Source organism: Ctenocephalides felis, unplaced genomic scaffold, assembly GCF_003426905.1.
Source record: "Ctenocephalides felis isolate EL2017-DRISC unplaced genomic scaffold, ASM342690v1 CF-g0.4_SCAFFOLD_00845, whole genome shotgun sequence".
NCBI lineage: Eukaryota > Metazoa > Arthropoda > Insecta > Siphonaptera > Pulicidae > Ctenocephalides > Ctenocephalides felis.
In genome coordinates this window covers 67,434,271-67,454,270 of record NW_020536999.1, presented here as the reverse complement: position 1 = coordinate 67,454,270, position 20,000 = coordinate 67,434,271, and the positions used below count along the sequence as shown (strand labels likewise).

General features: G+C 37.1%; 1 protein-coding gene, 37 non-coding genes and 2 pseudogenes across 38 annotated transcripts in view; all 40 read right to left on the bottom strand.

Moving 5' to 3' along the window:
* The window catches only part of LOC113387636 (tubulin polyglutamylase ttll6-like), an 83,315-nt gene that overhangs the window by 38,651 nt on the left and 24,664 nt on the right, over nucleotides 1-20,000 (bottom strand).
* On the bottom strand, nucleotides 150-268 carry LOC113364446. Its single transcript, XR_003366146.1, has one exon. It is a non-coding gene; the product is annotated as a U5 spliceosomal RNA (small nuclear RNA).
* LOC113364429 lies at nucleotides 347-465 on the bottom strand. Its single transcript, XR_003366130.1, has one exon. It is a non-coding gene; the product is annotated as a U5 spliceosomal RNA (small nuclear RNA).
* On the bottom strand, nucleotides 545-663 carry LOC113364373. The gene has a single exon (XR_003366076.1). It is a non-coding gene; the product is annotated as a U5 spliceosomal RNA (small nuclear RNA).
* LOC113364372 lies at nucleotides 957-1,075 on the bottom strand. Its single transcript, XR_003366075.1, has one exon. It is a non-coding gene; the product is annotated as a U5 spliceosomal RNA (small nuclear RNA).
* Nucleotides 1,370-1,487, bottom strand: LOC113364412. The gene has a single exon (XR_003366114.1). It is a non-coding gene; the product is annotated as a U5 spliceosomal RNA (small nuclear RNA).
* Nucleotides 1,565-1,683, bottom strand: LOC113364400. The gene has a single exon (XR_003366102.1). It is a non-coding gene; the product is annotated as a U5 spliceosomal RNA (small nuclear RNA).
* Nucleotides 1,716-1,836, bottom strand: LOC113364397. Its single transcript, XR_003366100.1, has one exon. It is a non-coding gene; the product is annotated as a U5 spliceosomal RNA (small nuclear RNA).
* On the bottom strand, nucleotides 1,874-1,991 carry LOC113364437. Its single transcript, XR_003366137.1, has one exon. It is a non-coding gene; the product is annotated as a U5 spliceosomal RNA (small nuclear RNA).
* LOC113364371 lies at nucleotides 2,073-2,191 on the bottom strand. Its single transcript, XR_003366074.1, has one exon. It is a non-coding gene; the product is annotated as a U5 spliceosomal RNA (small nuclear RNA).
* On the bottom strand, nucleotides 6,885-7,006 carry LOC113364424. Its single transcript, XR_003366125.1, has one exon. It is a non-coding gene; the product is annotated as a U5 spliceosomal RNA (small nuclear RNA).
* On the bottom strand, nucleotides 7,083-7,203 carry LOC113364394. Its single transcript, XR_003366097.1, has one exon. It is a non-coding gene; the product is annotated as a U5 spliceosomal RNA (small nuclear RNA).
* Nucleotides 7,488-7,604, bottom strand: LOC113364418. The gene has a single exon (XR_003366119.1). It is a non-coding gene; the product is annotated as a U5 spliceosomal RNA (small nuclear RNA).
* Nucleotides 7,686-7,801, bottom strand: LOC113364398 (annotated as a pseudogene).
* On the bottom strand, nucleotides 7,833-7,949 carry LOC113364402. Its single transcript, XR_003366104.1, has one exon. It is a non-coding gene; the product is annotated as a U5 spliceosomal RNA (small nuclear RNA).
* On the bottom strand, nucleotides 7,986-8,103 carry LOC113364434. Its single transcript, XR_003366134.1, has one exon. It is a non-coding gene; the product is annotated as a U5 spliceosomal RNA (small nuclear RNA).
* Nucleotides 8,181-8,302, bottom strand: LOC113364352. Its single transcript, XR_003366057.1, has one exon. It is a non-coding gene; the product is annotated as a U5 spliceosomal RNA (small nuclear RNA).
* LOC113364386 lies at nucleotides 8,581-8,702 on the bottom strand. Its single transcript, XR_003366089.1, has one exon. It is a non-coding gene; the product is annotated as a U5 spliceosomal RNA (small nuclear RNA).
* On the bottom strand, nucleotides 8,998-9,118 carry LOC113364393. The gene has a single exon (XR_003366096.1). It is a non-coding gene; the product is annotated as a U5 spliceosomal RNA (small nuclear RNA).
* LOC113364411 lies at nucleotides 9,408-9,525 on the bottom strand. The gene has a single exon (XR_003366113.1). It is a non-coding gene; the product is annotated as a U5 spliceosomal RNA (small nuclear RNA).
* On the bottom strand, nucleotides 9,607-9,725 carry LOC113364353. The gene has a single exon (XR_003366058.1). It is a non-coding gene; the product is annotated as a U5 spliceosomal RNA (small nuclear RNA).
* LOC113364410 lies at nucleotides 10,020-10,137 on the bottom strand. The gene has a single exon (XR_003366112.1). It is a non-coding gene; the product is annotated as a U5 spliceosomal RNA (small nuclear RNA).
* LOC113364356 lies at nucleotides 10,216-10,338 on the bottom strand. Its single transcript, XR_003366060.1, has one exon. It is a non-coding gene; the product is annotated as a U5 spliceosomal RNA (small nuclear RNA).
* Nucleotides 10,629-10,749, bottom strand: LOC113364427. Its single transcript, XR_003366128.1, has one exon. It is a non-coding gene; the product is annotated as a U5 spliceosomal RNA (small nuclear RNA).
* On the bottom strand, nucleotides 10,782-10,901 carry LOC113364395. The gene has a single exon (XR_003366098.1). It is a non-coding gene; the product is annotated as a U5 spliceosomal RNA (small nuclear RNA).
* LOC113364453 lies at nucleotides 10,938-11,053 on the bottom strand (annotated as a pseudogene).
* LOC113364392 lies at nucleotides 11,130-11,251 on the bottom strand. The gene has a single exon (XR_003366095.1). It is a non-coding gene; the product is annotated as a U5 spliceosomal RNA (small nuclear RNA).
* On the bottom strand, nucleotides 11,540-11,662 carry LOC113364431. Its single transcript, XR_003366132.1, has one exon. It is a non-coding gene; the product is annotated as a U5 spliceosomal RNA (small nuclear RNA).
* On the bottom strand, nucleotides 12,029-12,146 carry LOC113364425. Its single transcript, XR_003366126.1, has one exon. It is a non-coding gene; the product is annotated as a U5 spliceosomal RNA (small nuclear RNA).
* LOC113364413 lies at nucleotides 12,228-12,345 on the bottom strand. Its single transcript, XR_003366115.1, has one exon. It is a non-coding gene; the product is annotated as a U5 spliceosomal RNA (small nuclear RNA).
* Nucleotides 12,802-12,921, bottom strand: LOC113364423. The gene has a single exon (XR_003366124.1). It is a non-coding gene; the product is annotated as a U5 spliceosomal RNA (small nuclear RNA).
* Nucleotides 12,998-13,119, bottom strand: LOC113364359. The gene has a single exon (XR_003366063.1). It is a non-coding gene; the product is annotated as a U5 spliceosomal RNA (small nuclear RNA).
* LOC113364381 lies at nucleotides 13,411-13,528 on the bottom strand. The gene has a single exon (XR_003366084.1). It is a non-coding gene; the product is annotated as a U5 spliceosomal RNA (small nuclear RNA).
* LOC113364414 lies at nucleotides 14,038-14,155 on the bottom strand. Its single transcript, XR_003366116.1, has one exon. It is a non-coding gene; the product is annotated as a U5 spliceosomal RNA (small nuclear RNA).
* On the bottom strand, nucleotides 14,237-14,355 carry LOC113364384. The gene has a single exon (XR_003366087.1). It is a non-coding gene; the product is annotated as a U5 spliceosomal RNA (small nuclear RNA).
* LOC113364420 lies at nucleotides 14,724-14,841 on the bottom strand. The gene has a single exon (XR_003366121.1). It is a non-coding gene; the product is annotated as a U5 spliceosomal RNA (small nuclear RNA).
* On the bottom strand, nucleotides 14,918-15,041 carry LOC113364409. The gene has a single exon (XR_003366111.1). It is a non-coding gene; the product is annotated as a U5 spliceosomal RNA (small nuclear RNA).
* On the bottom strand, nucleotides 15,070-15,191 carry LOC113364417. Its single transcript, XR_003366118.1, has one exon. It is a non-coding gene; the product is annotated as a U5 spliceosomal RNA (small nuclear RNA).
* Nucleotides 15,223-15,342, bottom strand: LOC113364441. The gene has a single exon (XR_003366141.1). It is a non-coding gene; the product is annotated as a U5 spliceosomal RNA (small nuclear RNA).
* Nucleotides 15,421-15,543, bottom strand: LOC113364355. Its single transcript, XR_003366059.1, has one exon. It is a non-coding gene; the product is annotated as a U5 spliceosomal RNA (small nuclear RNA).

The window sequence follows — 20,000 nt, the reverse complement described above, 5'->3', positions numbered from 1 at the left end:
AAAGAAAATCCACGGAAATCTGTAGTAAAAGGCGCAAGGTTTATTCGCTCTGAGGGAAACGAGAGTGACAAAGGGGTAGTCCAGGTGTATAACTGTTTGTGTAAAACGAAGTTAACTTCAAGAATATTTGATTTAGATTATCATCGGCCCAGCAAGTGAATGCCAGGCTCACAAAAAATTGAGAATAGTCTCATTTGAGTGCTCCCCTCCACGGAAATCTGTAGTAAAAGGCGAAAGGTGTATTCGCTCTGAGGAAACTAGGGTGACAAAGGGTAGTCCAGGTCTATAACTGTTTGTGTAAAACGACGTTAACTTCAAGAATATTTGATTTAGATTATCATCGGCCCAGCAAGTGAATGCCAGGCTCACAAAAAATTGAGAATAGTCTCATTTGAGTGCTCCCCTCCACGGAAATCTGTAGTAAAAGGCGAAAGGTTTATTCGCTCTGAGGAAACTAGGGTGACAAAGGGGTAGTCCAGGTCTATAACTGTTTGTGTAAAATGACGTTAACTTCAAGAATATTTGATTTAGATTATCATCGGCCCAGCAAGTGAATGCCAGGCTCACAAAAAATTGAGAATAGTCTCATTTGAGTGCTCCCCTCCACGGAAATCTTTAGTAAAAGGCGAAAGATTTATTCGCTCTGAAGGGAAACCAGAGTGACATACAGGTAGTCGAGGCGTTGCTTAACAATATAGGGTCTGTATATTGGGGCCGGCCAGCGTATGATTTCCACAAAGTAAACACAGCAGCGACATCTATCCCTATGTGCGATAAGTACTTGAACTTCGGGTTTTAGTCGCTCGAAAAAGAAAATCCACGGAAATCTGTAGTAAAAGGCGCAAGGTTTATTCGCTCTGAGGGAAACGAGAGTGACAAAGGGGTAGTCCAGGTGTATAACTGTTGTGTAAAACGACGTTAACTTCAAGAATATTTGATTTAGATTATCATCGGCCCAGCAAGTGAATGCCAGGCTCACAAAAAATTGAGAATAGTCTCATTTGAGTGCTCCCCTCCACGGAAATCTTTAGTAAAAGGCGAAAGATTTATTCGCTCTGAAGGGAAACCAGAGTGACATACAGGTAGTCGAGGCGTTGCTTAACAATATAGGGTCTGTATTTTGGGGCCGGCCAGCGTATGATTTCCACAAAGTAAACACAGCAGCGACATCTATCCCTATATGCGATAAGTACTTGAACTTCGGGTTTTATTCGCTCGAAAAAGAAAATCCACGGAAATCTGTAGTAAAAGGCGCAAGGTTTATTCGCTCTGAGGGAAACGAGAGTGACAAAGGGGTAGTCCAAGTGTATAACTGTTTGTGTAAAACGACGATAACTTCAAGAATATTTGATTTAGATTATCATCGGCCCAGCAAGTGAATGCCAGGCTCACAAAAAATTGAGAATAGTCTCATTTGAATGCTCCCCTCCACGGAAATCTGTAGTAAAAGGCGAAAGGTTTATTCGCTCTGAGGAAAACTAGAGTGACAAAGGGGTAGTCCAGGTCTATAACTGTTTGTGTAGAATGACGTTAACTTCAAGAATATTTGATTTAGATTATCATCGGCCCAGCAAGTGAATGCCAGGCTCACAAAAATTGAGAATAGTCTCATTTGAGTGCTCCCCTCCACGAAATCTTTAGTAAAAGGCGAAAGATTTATTCGCTCTGAAGGGAATCTGAATTAACTTCAAGAATATTTGATTTAGATTATCATCGGCCCAGCAAGTGTATGCCAGGCTCACAAAAAATTGAGAATAGTCTCATTTGAGTGCGCCCCTCCACGGAAATCTTTAGTAAAAGGCGAAAGATTTATTCGCTCTGAAGGGAATCTGAATTAACTTCAAGAATATTTGATTTTGGATTATCATCGGCCCAGCAAGTGAATGCCAGGCTCACAAAAAATTGAGAATAGTCTCATTTGAGTGCTCCCCTCCACGGAAAACTGTAGTAAAAGGCGAAAGGGTTATTCGCTCTGAGGAAAACTAGAGTGACAACGGGGTAGTCCAGGTCTATAACTGTTTATGTAAAATGACGTTAACTTCAAGAATATTTGATTTAGATTATCATCGGCCCAGCAAGTGAATGCCAGGCTCACAAAAAATTGAGAATAGTCTCATTTGAGTGCTCCCCTCCACGGAAATCTTTAGTAAAAGGCGAAAGATTTATTCGCTCTGAAGGGAAACCAGAGTGACAAACAGTTTTTTTTTTAGTTTTTATTTCTGTTTTATTACAATATATTACAATATAATATACAATAACCATGATTTATGAGTTTACTACTAAAAGTATTTTACTCTTATTTAATACTACAAACTATCCACTTTAAATTATACATTTTGTTTTAAAAATAAAATAATGGTTTGTGATCGAAAAAAAAAGAAAGTTCAAACATTCTTCAAAAAAAAATCACAATCTTTAAATATATATTTAATTTACATTCTTTAAATTATTAGATACTCTTATTTGTGTTGTCCAGAATGTAGTTTGGCATTGGATATTTGCCGTACCATATGATATCAGGCGTGTACTGTCCGAGGGTTCTAATATTATTATTGGTATGGTCTTTGCATTTTTCGTAGAAGTTTTCCGTCATTTTCTTAATGTGGTTAATCACAGTCGGTATGTCTGCTTGTTCGTGTAAGAGCTTTGTTGAGTAGTAGTGTCCGGTAGTTGGGTCACGTATCAGGTTCAGTATTAGTCTCAGTGATTTCATGTTCCATATTGGGGCAGCATACATCAGACATGGCCTGATCAGCGTTAGATATATTCTTCTTTTATTACGCATATTTAATACACTCTTTGTGTTCAATAATGGTCTTAAAAGATTCAGAAGCCCATATGTTTGCGCCAATTTCTTTTTTATATGTGTATTAAAGTTAAGTTTCCTATCAAGCGTTACTCCTAGGTACTTAACTTCATCTGTCCATTTAATTTTTTGTCCTGAAATTTTTATTTCTATAGGCTTTTCTTTCAACTTATTTCCTTTCCAAAAAATTATTGCTTCCGTTTTTATGGGATTTACTTTTATGTGCCATTTTTCTGCATATTTTGCTATATTATCTATGTGATTTTGTAGCTTGTTAGCTATCAACGCTACTGATTTTGATGATGTGAACACAGCAGTATCGTCCGCAAATGTTAATGTATTTGTTTTGCTGTCAGTAGGGATATCATATATATATGTATTAAACAATGTTGGTCCTAGCAAGGATCCCTGAGGCACTCCAGCTACTATACGTTTAGGATTTGAAAGATTATTATTACTTGAACCTGAAATGTACGATCTTTAAGATATGAAATGATGACTTTTGTTATGTAATGTGGAAATTGTAAATTTATTAATTTATACAACAGTCCATCTGTCCAAATTGTATCGAAAGCTTTTTCAAAATCTATTAGTACAAGACCAGTGTGTGTCTTTTTGTTAAAATTTAGTACAGTATTTTCAACTAGCTGTGCTAGTGGATGAAGAACTGAATGCCCATGTTTGAAACCATATTGCGTTTCTGGTATGATATTATTAACACTTAAAAATTTATTAAATCGAACAAGCAGTAATTTTTCAACTACTTTGCTTATTGTATTCAATAGACTTATAGGTCTGTAGCTTTGTGGTAGATTTGGTTGTTTTCCTGGCTTTAATATTGGTACCACATTAGAACATTTCCATGACACAGGAAAGTATCCATTTTTAAAAATTTTATTTGTTATTCGTGTAAGTAGAATAATAGCTTTAATAGGTAACTGTTTAATTGCTAAGTTCTGTATACCATCTGGTCCTGGAGCTTTCTTATTAGACAGTTTCTTAATAATATTTATAACTTCCGCAACAGTTACTATCTCTATTTTGTGATTTTGGTTATAATATTGTTTATATATTGTCTTACACTGGAACTAACAGTCTGTTCAAAAGCATTTTGAGTAATAGAAAGATTGTACTGATGTGCTAATTCGAAGTTAGATGCTAAAATTTCGGCCTTTTGTTCGGGCGTTGTTGCAAAGTTATTGGAATTTGTATGTAAATATGGTATGGGAGCAAAAGTTTGGGTCAGTCTTTTTGCAGTGTACCAAATTTTATTTGGATAATAGTTAATATTCTGTTAGTTTATCAGCCCATATTTTATTACGATAAACCCTAATGTCCTCAGTAATTATTCTAGTAAGCCTGTTTAAATGTTCTTTGAGGAACGTGGCACCTGATTTTTGCCACAACTTTTTAATTTGATTTTTTAATTTAATTTTGGATATAATTTCCAAAGGTAAACTAATTGTTTGTGTTGAAGTGAACTTTCGCAATGGAATGGTTTTACTTATGGCATCAGTAATAGTAGTTGTTAGGTGTTCTACAGCTTGATCTATACTATCATTGTTGTCAATTTGTCTGGTGTGACATATATTATCATTTATTACTTTCTTATAGAGCAGCCAATTGGCTTTATTATAATCTAAAACATTTTTGTAGGATTGAGGATTGTCGTCAAGTGGGTTTGAGATACTTATAAAGACTGGATTATGATCTGAGTTAAATAAAGATTTGGTTATAGGTTCAGAAAGAATAGATAGATTTTTTGTAAGGGCTAAATCTATTGTACTATGGTCTTGATTTGGTATCGCAGGAAATCTAGTTGGAGTCTGAGGATAATGTAGTTGAATGGTATCATGGTTTTTGTTTAAGTACTTAAATAGTTTGAGTCCGTTTGTGTTATTATATTTACAATTCCACATTATGTGTTGCGCATTAAAATCACCAGCTACAATAACTCTTGGATTTAAGTTGAATATTTTATGTAAGTCTGCATGCAATAGTTTTGCAGAAGGAACATATATGGAGACAATAGTTATTTTACGTCCTCTATTGAACACATTTATAGCAGTAATTTCAGAGTGTTTTACAGATAATAACGGTAATTCTTCATGTCTGATACAAGCTTTTATAAATATTGCTGTACCACCCCATCCTGTCATGTTTCTGTCATTCCGGTATATTTTGTAGTCGTTCATGTATAATTTGTCAGTGGGTTTTAAGTGAGTCTCATTTATTAATACGATGTCTAAGTCCATTGTAACGATCGTTTGTCTGAGTTCATCAATGTTATTTTTTATTCCATTTGAATTGAAAAACATTATTTTTATACCATACTTGTCAATTATGGGCATTTAGTAAGAAAGTTTAAAATTGTAGTATATTTTTCATTGTATGTCATGTTAGTATTTATAGTCTTTGTAAGTGCATAAAGTTCCCTGAAAATTTTTATTACCTCAGGATCTGAAAAAAGCAACTTGATTTGTCTTATTGCAGCAAAAATGCCCTCGGTGGAGTTAAAATCAGGATCTTGATTCGATGAAGTTGATGGTATACTTCTTTGTTCAGGAATAGCTTGGAATTTTGGTAGTTCCATCTGGACAGTGTGTCTGGCATCTCTCGGCTTCAGCGTTTCAGAATAGCTTCTTGTCATAGGTTTAGGTTCAAGGGCTGCATGAATCTGTTGTTTTTTAGCCTTGTAATTCAGTAAGGATGTACACTTTGAATAGTTTGCTGGGTGATAGTCTTTACAGTTAACGCACTGGGGCTTTTCTTCTGATAATTTTTGGCAGCAGCCAGGAGAATGTGCTTTTGTACATTTAATGCATCTATATTTCATATCACACGAGTAAGACGTATGTCCAAAACTTAAACATTTATGACATTGTAGGATTTTGAAATTTGGCTTATACATTTCCCATTTAATAATGTGACCATTTAAGTTCGTTATTTCTTTACTTTTGACATGTCTTGCGATTTGTCAAGCATAATTATATAAATTGGTAGATTATGTTTTTGTCCATCAGAATAGGTTTTCTTTAATTGTATGACCTTTTGCACAAGAATACGTCGTACACTCAGTAATTCAAATACCTCTAACTCAGTAATTGCTGGATGTAAGCCTGTTAGTGTGATTTTCTTTGTTGTTTCTCCAGTGGAATACGTATAAAATTGGTAACTGCAATCTCTTAATGTACTCTTTATCTTGTTATGATCTACTAGTGTCTTAGTATATATTTTATGGGTATGCGTTTTAATATATTGTATGGTAAAATTAACTTTCGTAACATCTCGGATGTAGTTTATGGCCCTGAGATCTAAGTTATGTTTTACTATTATCGGTGGTACCTTTACTTCTATAGGTTTCGTGTCATTATTCCCTTGTATGATTTCCATTGTTTCTTGCTTTTGGCCACGCTTTCTTGACTTAACCTTTGTAAATTCTTCTAGTTCGAGGTCGGTATCCATATCACTTCGGTCAGTAAGTGACTGGTACCTGTTTTCTTTTTTATTCTTTTTACTTCGTACCATTGTTTGTTTGTTACTTTTGATTTCAAGCCTTTTGACAGATTTCCTAGGCTTATGCCTAGGAAACTCTGTGTTGGGGACACCCACCTGACTATAGATTTTCTTTATCTTCTTGTAATAATACTTAAGAAATATTCTTCAAAATAAACTAGCTTCTAATAACTTTAAATTTCACTACACTCTTGCACTTCCGGGTCGTATACTTCAGCTCTCTTCCCAAATCAAGTCAGTATCAGCTCTCGAGTGTGCCAGTATCCAAGTATCAGCTCGAGTGACAAACAGGTAGTCGAGGCGTTGCTTAACAATATAGGGTCTGTATTTTGGGGCCGGCCAGCGTATGAATTCCACAAAGTAAACACAGCAGCGACATCTATCCCTATATGCGATAAGTACTTGAACTTCGGGTTTTATTCGCTCGAAAAAGGAAAATCCACGGAAATCTGTAGTAAAAGGCGCAAGGTTTATTCGCTCTGAGGGAAACGAGAGTGACAAGGGGTATAACTGTTTGTGTAAATGACGTTAACTTCAAGAATATTTGATTTAGATTATCATCGGCCCAGCAAGTGAATGCTAGGCTCACAAAAAATTGAGAATAGTCTCATTTGAGTGCTCCCCCTCCACGGAAATCTGTAGTAAAAGACGAAAGGTTTATTCGCTCTGAGGAAAACTAGAGTCAAAGGGGTAGTCCAGGTCTATAACTGTTTGTGTAAAATGACGTTAACTTCAAGAATATTTGATTTAGATTATCATCGGCCCAGCAAGTGAATGCCAGGCTCACAAAAATTTGAGAATAGTCTCATTTGAGTGCTCCCCTCCACGGAAATCTTTAGTAAGGCGAAAGATTTATTCGCTCTGAAGGGAAACCAGAGTGACAAACAGGTAGTCGAGGCGTTGCTTAACAATATAGGGTCTGTATTTTGGGGCCGGCCAGCGTATGAATTCCAACAAAGTAAACACAGCAGCGACATCCATCCCTATATGCGATAAGTACTTGATCTTCGGGTTTTATTCGCTCGAAAAAGAAATCCACGGAAATCTGTAGTAAAAGGGCGCAAGGTTTATTCGCTCTGAGGGAAACGAGAGTGACAAAGGGGTATAAACTGTTTGTGTAAAACGACGTTAACTTCAAGAATATTTGATTTAGGTTATCATCGCCCAGCAAGTGAATGCCAGGCTCACAAAAAATTGAGAATAGTCTCATTTGAATGCTCCCCTCCACGGAAATCTTAGTAAAAGGCGAAAGGTTTATTCGCTCTGAGGAAAACTAGAGTGACAAAGGGGTAGTCCAGGTCTATAACTGTTTGTGTAGAATGACGTTAACTTCAAGAATATTTGATTTAGATTATCATCGGCCCAGCAAGTGAATGCCAGGCTCACAAAAAATTGAGATAGTCTCATTTGAGTGCTCCCCTCCACGAAAATCTTTAGTAAAAGGCGAAAGATTTATTCGCTCTGAAGGGAATCTGAATTAACTTCAAGAAATTTGATTTAGATTATCATCGGCCAGCAATGTATGCAGGCTCACAAAAAATTGAGAATAGTCTCATTTGAGTGCGCCCCTCCACGGAAATCTTTAGTAAAAGGCGAAGATTTATTCGCTCTGAAGGGAATCTGAATTAACTTCAAGAATATTTGATTTAGATTATCATCGGCCCAGCAAGTGAATGCCAGGCTCACAAAAAATTGAGAATAGTCTCATTTGAGTGCTCCCCTCCACGGAAATCTGTAGTAAAAGGCGAAAGGGTTATTCGCTCTGAGGAAAACTAGAGTGACAAAGGGGTAGTCCAGGTCTATAACTGTTTGTGTAAAATGACGTTAACTTCAAGAATATTTGATTTAGATTATCATCGGCCCAGCAAGTGAATGCTAGGCTCACAAAAAATTGAGAATAGTCTCATTGAGTGCTCCCCTCCACGGAAATCTTTAGTAAAAGGCGAAAGATTTATTCGCTCTGAAGGGAAACCAGAGTGACAAACAGGTAGTCGAGGCGTTGCTTAACAATATAGGGTCTGTATTTTGGGGCCGGCCAGCGTATGAATTCCACAAAGTAAACACAGCAGCGACATCTATCCCTATATGCGATAAGTACTTGAACTTCGGGTTTTATTCGCTCGAAAAAGAAAATCCACGGAAATCTGTAGTAAAAGGCGCAAGGTTTATTCGCTCTGAGGGAAACGAGAGTGACAAGGGGTATAACTGTTTGGTGTAAAATGACGTTAACTCAAGAATATTTGATTTAGATTATCATCGGCCCAGCAAGTGAATGCTAGGCTCACAAAAAATTGAGAATAGTCTCATTTGAGTGCTCCCCCCACGGAAATCTTTAGTAAAAGGCGAAAGATTTATTCGCTCTGAAGAGAAACCAGAGTGACAAACAGGTAGTCGAGGCGTTGCTTAACAATATAGGTTCTGTATTTATTTTGGGGCCGGCCAGCGTATGAATTCCACAAAGTAAACACAGCAACGACATCTATTCCTATATGCGATAAGTACTTGACTTCGGGTTTTATTCGATCGAAAAGAAGATCCACTGAATCTGTAGTAAAAGGCGAAAGGTTTATTCGCTCTGAGGAAAACTAGAGTGACAAAGGGGTAGTCCAGGTGTATAACTGTTTGTGTAAAACGACGTTAACTTCAAGAATATTTGATTTAGATTATCATCGGCCGGCCCCGCAGTGAATGCCAGGCTAACAAAAAATTGAGAATAGTCTCATTTGAGTGCTCCCCTCCACGGAAATCTTTAGTAAAAGGCGAAAGATTTATTCGCTCTGAAGGGAACCAGAGTGACAAACAGGTAGTCGAGGCGTTGCTTAACAATATAGGGTCTGTATTTTGGGGCCGGCCAGCGTATGAATTCCACAAAGTAAACACAGCAGCTACATCTATCCCTATATGCGATAAGTACTTGAACTTCGGTTTTATTCGCTCGAAAAAGAAAATCCACGGAAATCTGTAGTAAAAGGCGCAAGGTTTATTCGCTCTGAGGAAACGAGAGTGACAAAGGGGTAGTCCAGGTGCATAACTGTTTGTGTAAAACGACGTTAACTTCAAGAATATTTGATTTAGATTATCATCGGCCCAGCAGTGAATGCCAGGATCACAAAAATTGAGAATAGTCTCATTTGAGTGCTCCCCTCCACGGAAATCTGTAGTAAAAGGCGAAAGGTTTATTCGCTCTGAGGAAACTAGAGTGACAAAGGGGTAGTCCAGGTGTATAACTGTTTGTGTAAAACGACCTTAACTTCAAGAATATTTGATTTAGATTATCATCGGCCCAGCAAGTGAATGCCAGGCTCGCAAAAAATTGAGAAAAGTCTCATTTGAGTGCTCCCCTCCACGGAAATCTTTAGTAAAAGGCGAAAGATTTATTCGCTCTGAAGGGAAACCAGAGTGACATACAGGTAGTCGAGGCGTTGCTTAACAATATAGGGTCTGTATATTGGGGCCGGCCAGCGTATGATTTCCACAAAGTAAACACAGCAGCGACATCTATCCCTATGTGCGATAAGTACTTGAACTTCGGGTTTTATTCGCTCGAAAAAGAAAATCCACGGAAATCTGTAGTAAAAGGCGCAAGGTTTATTCGCTCTGAGGGAAACGAGAGTGACAAAGGGGTAGTCCAAGTGTATAACTGTTTGTGTAAAACGACGTTAACTTCAAGAATATTTGATTTAGATTATCATCGGCCCAGCAAGTGAATGCCAGGCTCACAAAAAATTGAGAATAGTCTCATTTGAATGCTTCCCTCCACGGAAATCTGTAGTAAAAGGCGAAAGGTTTATTCGCTCTGAGGAAAACTAGAGTGACAAAGGGGTAGTCCAGGTCTATAACTGGACGTTAACTTCAAGAATATTTGATTAGATTATCATTCGATTTAGATTATCGGCCCAGCAAGTGAATGCTAGGCTCACAAAAAATTGAGAATAGTCTCATTTGAGTGCTCCCCTCCACGGAAATCTTTAGTAAAAGGCGAAAGATTTATTCGCTCTGAAGGGAAACCAGAGTGACAAACAGGTAGTCGAGGCGTTGCTTAACAATATAGGGTCTGTATTTTGGGGCCGGCCAGCGTATGAATTCCACAAAGTAAACACAGCAGCGACATCTATCCCTATATGCGATAAGTACTTGAACTTCGGGTTTTATTTGCTCGAAAAAGAAAATCCACGGAAATCTGTAGTAAAAGGCGCAAGGTTTATTCGCTCTGAGGGAAACGAGAGTGACAAAGGGGTAGTCCAGGTGTATAATTGTTTGTGTAAAACGACGTTAACTTCAAGAATATTTGATTTAGATCATCATCGGCCCAGCAAGTGAATGCCAGGCTCACAAAAAATTGAGAATAGTCTCATTTGAGTGCTCCCCTCCACGAAAATCTGTAGTAAAAGGCGAAAGGGTTATTCGCTCTGAAGGGAATCTGAATTAACTTCAAGAATATTTGATTTAGATTATCATCGGCCCAGCAAGTGTATGCCAGGCTCACAAAAAATGAGAATAGTCTCATTTGAGTGCGCCCCTCCACGGAAATCTTTAGTAAAAGGCGAAAGATTTATTCGCTCTGAAGGGAATCTGAATTAACTTCAAGAATATTTGATTTAGATTATCATCGGCCCAGCAAGTGAATGCCAGGCTCACAAAAAATTGAGAATAGTCTCATTTGAGTGCTCCCCTCCACGAAAAACTGTAGTAAAAGGCGAAAGGTTATTCGCTCTAGGAAAACCAGAGTGACAAGGGCGTAGTCCAGGTGTATAACTGTTTGTGTAAAACGACGTTAACTTCAAGATATTTGATTTAGATTATCATCGGCCCAGCAAGTGAATGCCAGGCTCACAAAAATTGAGAATAGTCTCATTTGAGTGCTCCCCTCCACGGAAATCTTTAGTAAAAGCGAAAGATTTATTCGCTCTGAAGGGAAAACCAGAGTGACAAACAGGTAGTCGAGGCGTTGCTTAACAATATAGGGTCTGTATTTGGGGCGGCCAGCGTATGATTCCACAAAGTAAACACAGCAGCGACATCTATCCCTATATGCGATAAAGTACTTGAACTTCGGGGTTTATTCGCTCGGAAAAGAAAATCCACGGAAAATCTGTAGTAAAAGGCGCAAGGTTTATTCGCTCTGAGGGAAACGAAAGACAAAGGGGAGTCCAGTAGTGTATAACTGTTTGTGTAAAACGACGTTAACTTCAAGAATATTTGATTTAGATTATCATCGGCCCAGCAAGTGAATGCCAGGCTCACAAAAAATGAGAATAGTCTCATTTGAGTGCTCCCCTCCACGGAAATCTTAGTTAAAAGGCGAAGAAAGATTTTTGCTCTGAAGGGAAACCAGAGTGACAAACAGGTAGTCGAGGCGTGCTTAACAATATAGGGTCTGTATTTTGGGGCGGCAGCGTATGAATTCCACAAAGTAAAACACAGCAACGACATCTATTCCTATATGCGATAAGTACTTGAACTTCGGGTTTTATTCGATCGAAAAAGAAGATCCACTGAAATCTGTAGTAAAAGGCGAAAGGTTTATTCGCTCTGAGGAAAACTAGAGTGACAAAGGGGTAGTCCAGGTGTATAACTGTTTGTGTAAAACCACGTTAACTTCAAGAATATTTGATGTAGATTATCATCGGCCCAGCAAGTGAATGCCAGGCTCACAAAAAATTGAGAATAGTCTCATTTGAGTGCTCCCCTCCACGGAAATCGGCCCAGCAAGTGAATGCCAGGCTCACAAAAAATTGAGAATAGTCTCATTTCAGTGCTCCCCTCCACGGAAATCTGTAGTAAAAGGCGAAAGGTTTATTCGCTCTGAGGAAAACTAGGGTGACAAAGGGGTAGTCCAGGTCTATAACTGTTTGTGTAAAATGACGTTAACTTCAAGAATATTTGATTTAGATTATCATCGGCCCAGCAAGTGAATGCCAGGCTCACAAAAAATTGAGAATAGTCTCATTTGAGTGCTCCCCTCCACGGAAATCTGTAGTAAAAGGCGAAAGGTTTATTCGCTCTGAGGAAAACTAGAGTGACAAAGGGGTAGTCCAGGTCTATAACTATTTGTGTAAAAGGACGTTAACTTCAAGAATATTTGATTTAGATTATCATCGGCCCAGCAAGTGAATGCCAGACTCACAAAAAATTGAGAATAGTAAAAGGCGAAAGATTTATTCGCTCTGAAGGGAAACCAGAGCGACAAACAGGTAGTCGAGGCGTTGCTTAACAATGTAGGGTCTGTATTTTGGGGCCGGCCAGCGTCTGAATTCCACAAAGTAAACACAGCAACGACATCTATTCCTATATGCGATAAGTACTTGAACTTCGGGTTTTATTCGATCGAAAAAGAAGATCCACTGAAATCTGTAGTAAAAGGCGAAAGGTTCATTCGCTCTGAAGAAAACTAGAGTGACAAAGGGGTAGTCCAGGTGTATAACTGTTTGTGTAAAACGACGTTAACTTCAAGAATATTTGATTTAGATCATCATCGGCCCAGCAAGTGAATGCCAGTATCACAAAAAATTGAGAATAGTCTCATTTGAGTGCTCCCCTCCACGGAAATCTGTAGTAAAAGGCGAAAGGTTTATTCGCTCTGAAGAAAACTAGGGTGACAAAGGGGTAGTCCAGGTGTATAACTTTTGTGTAAAATGACGTTAACTTCAAGAATATTTGATTTAGATTATCATCGGCCCAGCAGTGAATGCCAGGCTCACAAAAAATTGAGAATAGTCTCATTTGAGTGCTCCCCTCCACGGAAATCTTTAGTAAAAGGCGAAAGATTTATTCGCTCTGAAGGGAAACCAGAGTGACAAACAGGTAGTCGAGGCGTTGCTTAACATATAGGGTCTGTATTTTGGGGCCGGCCAGCGTATGAATTCCACAAAGTAAACACAGCAACGACATCTATTCCTATATGCGATAAGTACTTGAACTTCGGGTTTTATTCGATCGAAAAAGAAGATCCACTGAAATCTGTAGTAAAGGCGAAAGGTTTATTCGCTCTGAGGAAAACTAGAGTGACAAGGGGTAGTCCAGGTGTATAACTGTTTGTGTTAAAACGACGTTAACTTCAAGAATATTTGATGTAGATTATCATCGGCCAGCAAGTGAATGCCAGGCTCACAAAAAATTGAGAATAGTCTCATTTGAGTGCTCCCCTCACGGAAATCTTTAGTAAAAGGCGAAAGATTTATTCGCTCTGAAGGGAAACCAGAGAGTGACAAAACAGGTAGTCGAGGCGTTGCTTTACAATATAGGGTCTGTATTTTGGGGCCGGCCAGCGTATGAATTCCACAAAGTAAACACAGCAGCGACATCTATCCCTATATGCGATAAGTACTTGAACTTCGGTTTTTATTCGCTCGAAAAAAGAAAACCACGGAAATCTGTAGTAAAAGGCACAAGGTTTATTCGCTCTGAGGGAAAACGAGAGTGACAAAGGGGTAGTCCAGGTGTAAACTTGCTTGTTGTAAAACGACGTTAACTTCAAGAATATTTGATTTAGATCATCATCGGCCCAGCAAGTGAATGCCAGGCTCACAAAAAAAATTGAGAATAGTCTCATTTGAGTGCTGCTCCCCTCCACGGAAATCTGTAGTAAAAGGCGAAAGGTTTTATTCGCTCTGAGGAAAAAAAACTCGGGTGACAAAGGGTAGTCCAGGTTATAAACTGTTTGTGTAAAAATGGACGTTAACTTCAAGAATTTTGATTTAGATTATTCATCGGCCCAGCAAGTGAATGCCAGGCTCACAAAAAATTGAGAATAGTCTCATTTGAGTGCTCCCCTCCACGGAAATCTGTAGTAAAAGGCGAAAGGTTTATTCGCTCTGAGGAAAACTAGAGTGACAAAGGGGTAGTCCAGGTCTATAACTATTTGTGTAAAAGGACGTTAACTTCAAGAATATTTGATTTAGATTATCATCGGCCCAGCAAGTGAATGCCAGACTCACAAAAAATTGAGAATAGTCTCATTTGAGTGCTCCCCTCCACGGAAATCTTTAGTAAAAAGCGAAAGATTTATTCGCTCTGAAGGGAAACCAGAGCGACAAACAGGTAGTCGAGGCGTTGCTTAACAATGTAGGGTCTGTATTTTGGGGCCGGCCAGCGTATGAATTCCACAAAGTAAACACAGCAACGACATCTATTCCTATATGCGATAAGTACTTGAACTTCGGGTTTTATTCGCTCGAAAAAGAAAATCCACTGAAATCTGTAGTAAAAGGCGAAAGGTTTATTCGCTCTGAGGAAAACTAGAGTGACAAAGGGGTAGTCCAGGTGTATAACTGTTTGTGTAAAACGATGTTAACTTCAAGAATATTTGATTTAGATTATCATCGGCCCAGCAAGTGAATGCCAGGCTCACAAAAAATTGAGAATAGTCTCATTTGAGTGCTCCCCTCCACGGAAATCGGCCCAGCAAGTGAATGCCAGGCTCACAAAAAATTGAGAATAGTCTCATTTGAGTGCTCCCCTCCACGGAAATCTGTAGTAAAAGGCGAAAGGTTTATTCGCTCTGAGGAAAACTAGGGTGACAAAGGGGTAGTCCAGGTCTATAACTGTTTGTGTAGAATGACGTTAACTTCAAGAATATTTGATTAGATTATCATCGGCCCAGCAAGTGAATGCCAGGCTCACAAAAAAAATTGAGATAGTAACATTTGAGTGCTCCTCTCCACGAAAATCTTTAGTAAAAGGCGAGAGATTTATTCGCTCTGAAGGGAATCTGAATTAACTTAAGAATATTGATTTAGATTATCATCGGCCCAGCAAGTGTATGCCAGGCTCACAAAAAATTGAGAATAGTTCTCATTTGAGTGCGCCCCTCCACGGAATTTTTAGTAAAAGGCGAAAGATTTATTCGCTCTAAAGGGAATCTGAATTAACTTCAAGAATATTTGATTTAGATTATCATCGGCCCAGCAAGTGAATGCCAGGCTCACAAAAAATTGAGAATAGTCTCATTTGAGTGCCCCCTCCACGGAAAACTGTAGTAAAAGGCGAAAGGGTTATTCGCTCTGAGGAAAACTAGAGCGACAACGGGGTAGTCCAGGTCTATAACTGTTTGTGTAAAATGACGTTAACTTCAAGAATATTTGATTTAGATTATCATCGGCCCAGCAAGTGAATGCTAGGCTCACAAAAAATTGAGAATAGTCTCATTTGAGTGCTCCCCTCCACGGAAATCTTTAGTAAAAGGCGAAAGATTTATTCGCTCTGAAGGGAAACCAGAGTGACAAACATGATGATGATGATGATAAATTTTTATATTTCTATCAATATATGTTACAAAGTCCAGTATAATATTTTATGCATTACTACCTAATAGGTATTTTTGCAATTTATGGATGGTATTTAAGGAAATTTTAATAATCTAGTTACATATCAATATCAATAATGTTGACAATAAGTGAAAAAAGGAAAACAAAAATAACACTATTCGTTCAATTATAACTTACAACTAAGATAACACTAAAGCTTAATACTAACTAAAATATATTATTATGAATAAGTGTAACTATATCTTTTCCAAATACTACTGCTCTATCAGGTGGTTTGGCAAAGCGTATTTGCCATACCATATAATGTCTGGTGTGATTCTTCCTAGGCTTTTTATGATTGGATTTGGACTATGTTTGCAATTTTCGAAGAATTTCGCCGTCATGTTGAGTATGGTCTCTTTAAAAGGTTGCAGATTGGACTTTTCATGAAGATACTTATTAGATTTGTAGTGTTTCGTAATTGGATCTCTCTGCTCATTTAGTATTAATCGTAATACTTTATTTTGTAATATTTGCGTTTATGAATATTACTTTTACATGTAGTGACCCAAATTTGTGCCGCATAGGTGATTATCGGTCTTATTAATGTGAGATATATTGTCCTCTTATTTTTGAGTTCAGAACACTGTTTCTCGTATGTAGTGTGATTTTTAGTGCGTTCATTGCCCCGTATGCACTACTTAATTTATTTTTAATGTGTTTTGTGAAGGTTAATTTTTGGTCCAGTGTGACAACCAAGTATTTGACACTGTTTTCCATTCGATTGGTATATTTGTTACTTGTAAATTGTTATATGGAATACTTCTTTTATTACATTTAGAGAGAATTATTGCCTCGGATTTTTGGCATTAATTTTAAGGCGCCACAATTTCGTGTAGTTTATAATCTCGTTTATATTGTTGTTGAATTCTCTCTATTATTAAAGTAACTGATCTTGATGAGCTTAGGATTGCCGTGTCGTCTGCAAAATGCAAATGTCCGTTTTGGGGGAAAACTGGAATATCATAAATATATAAGTTGAACAGTGTAGGTCCAAGTATAGATCCTTGAGGTACCCCCTGCAGCAGTAACCATTTTTGGATTTGAAAGTACATTACCATTTTCACTTGAAAATTTCGATACTGAGATATGATATGATAAATTTAATTATGTACTTTGGGAATTTTAAAATAATTATTTATAGATTAATCCTGTGCTCCAAATTGTGTCAAAAGCTTTCTCAATGTCAAGTAACGCTAGTCCTGTATGATTACGTTTGTTAAAGTTAGTAATGGCTTTTTCTACCAGCACAGATAGTGGATGCATTGTAGAATGTCCTTTTTTAAACCCAAATTGAAAGTTTGGTATAATATTTAATTTTTCTATATGTTTGTTGACCCTGGTTTGTACGACCTTTTCTGCCACTTTACTCATTGTGTTGAGTAGTGCAATTGGACGATAGTTTGCTGGTATATTGTTTATTCTACCGGGTTTGTGTAATGGCATCATGATTGAACTCTTCCATTGAGCTGGAAAATAGCCCAAAATCAGTATTTGATTTATTACTCTTGTTAGAAGTATCAACGCTTTATGCGGCAAGTTTTTAATATGATGTTTTGCAACCCATCGGAACCTGGAGCTTTATTGTTTTTTGAGAGTTTTTAATGTGTCTATTATTTCTTGACAGTAACAATTTTAGTCTTTGATCTACAGTGAGCAGTTTTAGAGATGAATGATTGTACTACATTTTCTACTTTCTGGGAAAATAAGTGTTTTGACTGTCGGAATTTAATCGATAATTATTTCAAATTGTTTAGCTAGTGCTTCGGCTTCTGAATTTCTGTCAAGGCCATCCCCGTATCGCAAACTAGGGCAGGTATTTGTGGAAGTCGCTTTGTGATGCGCTTTATAGTTGGCCAAATATTATTCGGATATGTGTTAATTTGTTCAATTTATCAGCCCAGCATTTGTTACGATATTCCCATATTTCTTCCTTGATTATTTTTGTTAGTTTATTTACATGGGATTTCAGGTGTTGATTACCGGAAACTTGCCAAAGTTTTTTGACTTGATTTTTGATTTTATTTTATTTTTTTATTATATCTTGTGGTAAGCTGTCAGCAAGTATATTGTTGTGGATTTCTAGAAGGAATAGTTAATTCAATAGCGTAATTTATTGTGCTTGTTAAGTGTTTCAATTGCTCTATCTAGATCTTCTTTTTCAATTATTTGCATTCTATGATCGATATTTAAGTTTATTAATTTTTTAAATAGTATCCAATTGGCTTCTGCGTAGTTTAAGTACTTTATATTGTCAGACTCATAGATGGTTTAATTTTCTATTTATCTGTATGAATACTGGATTATGATCCGAGTTTGAATATGGCAGAGAGATGTCGGTTGAGTTGTTATATGTACATTTTTTGTTAAAGCCAGGTCAATAGTACTATTGTTATGATGCACACATTGCGAAAATCTAGTTGGAGTATCTGGGTAATGAGCTGAACATTGTTCACTGTATTATTAATATATTTGTATAGTTTTTTACCACTGCTATTATTTCCTCTGCATTTCCATATTGCATGTTGAGCGTTGAAGTCACCAGCTATAAGCACTTTATTGCTAACATTAATGAGTGATTTGATGTCACGTAGTAATAATTTGTTTGCATGGAACATAAATAGATATTATTGTCAGTTTAGAATTTTCAGTAAATATATTTATGGCAGTCGCTTTAGTGTACTTCAGTTCTGGTAAGTTGAGTTGCTCATGCTTAATGCAACGCCTGACAAGAATGGCTGTACCTCCCCATGAAGAGTTTTCTCTATCTGTTCTATACACTTTGTAATTTTTAATATAAAAGTATCTTTCTTTTGTAAAGTGTCTCATTTAAAAGGACTATATCAATTTCTTAGTTTCAAGTAATTCAATAAGTTCAGCTCGATTTTTCTTGATGCCATTTGCATTAAAGTAAATTACATTAATGTTATAGGTTTGGTTCAAGGCCATAATTTTAATGAGTTAAGTATTTAAATGATATTTTTCACTATAGGTCTTTGCTGTCTTGAGAGCTGTAGATAATGTGTTAAATTCCTTAAATATGTTGCCACGTTTCTGGATCTTCAAATGCTGATTTTTTATATGTTTCGCTGCATTTAAAATCCCTTCTGTCGTGCTAAAATCCGGTTCTGCCCAAAGAGTTTACAGCTGGATTTTGGGGTCTGGATTTGCATTGTTCTTTTGCCTCTGAGATGACAGCAGAATATGTCCTCGACGCATAAGGTGAATTTGCAAATTTATTCTTCTTTTGCTCCTTGTACTTGAGCAAGTATTCACAACGCGAAAAGTTCGCAGGGGTGTTTTCTCTACAGTTGATGCACTCTGCTGGTTCATTGCTAGATTTTTTACACTGTCCTGGTAAGTGGTTCTTCAGTACATTTAACGCATCTGTATTTCAAGTTACAGTTGTAAAGAGGTGTGACCTACTGTTTGGCACTTTCTGCATTGGTTTAAACATCCGGTGGTTAGTTTATACTTTCTCCCATTTAAAAAGATGGCCGTTGATGTTGTTCACCTTTTTTAGATTATTCAATCCTGACTGTTATCCAGTATTATTATGTAGATAGGTAGTTTGATTGTGTGTCCATCCGAATGTTTTTTCTGAGTTGAATAATAACTTTTTAACTAGTATGTTGTTTTCGATGAGATAGTCATGAACTTCCGCATCTGTAATGTGTGGGTTCAGTCCAGTAATAGTAATTTTTTTAGAGAAATTGTTACTGGTGGAGTAAGGAGTATAAAATTAAAGTTTTAATTCTTTAAGTTTGTTTTTAATAATTTCATGATCTTTTATATTGGTAGTATAAAGTTTATGTCTGTATGGATTAATGTATTCAAGAGTAAATGATATTTTAGTAGCGTCTTTACGTACTTAATAGTTTTAAGATCAATTGTGCTTCTGATAATGATAGGTGGAATTTTTTGTAGAAAACATTTTTGATGGGAGCCTCTTCATTACTGTTTATTATTGTTTAAATTCTCCTTCGTTTTTTGTTTGTCACTGTTTGAAAATCGTCCATGTCCATGTCATCTCTGTCTGTTAAGGATTCGAAACTATTTGCACAAGAAATAGTACTTGTGGTTTCTTCCATTGTGTTTTGGGTACGGTCTACATTATTTAAATTTATTTATAAAGATTTCCTGGGAATATCCCTAGGTAAATCTTTGTTTACTTTCTGTTCTTCCTGCAGCTGAATCCAGTATCGTAATTTGACCTTGGTATAAGTTTCTCAATTGGCTTTAACACTAAAGACTTTTTTCACCACAATCTTCAGTTTTCCAAAGATCCTTCTTCTTCTTTTTGCCTTTTCCACTTCGACATCAGCCACAATCCGGGAACATTTCAGAGCACTTCAAATATCTTCTGCGCCAAT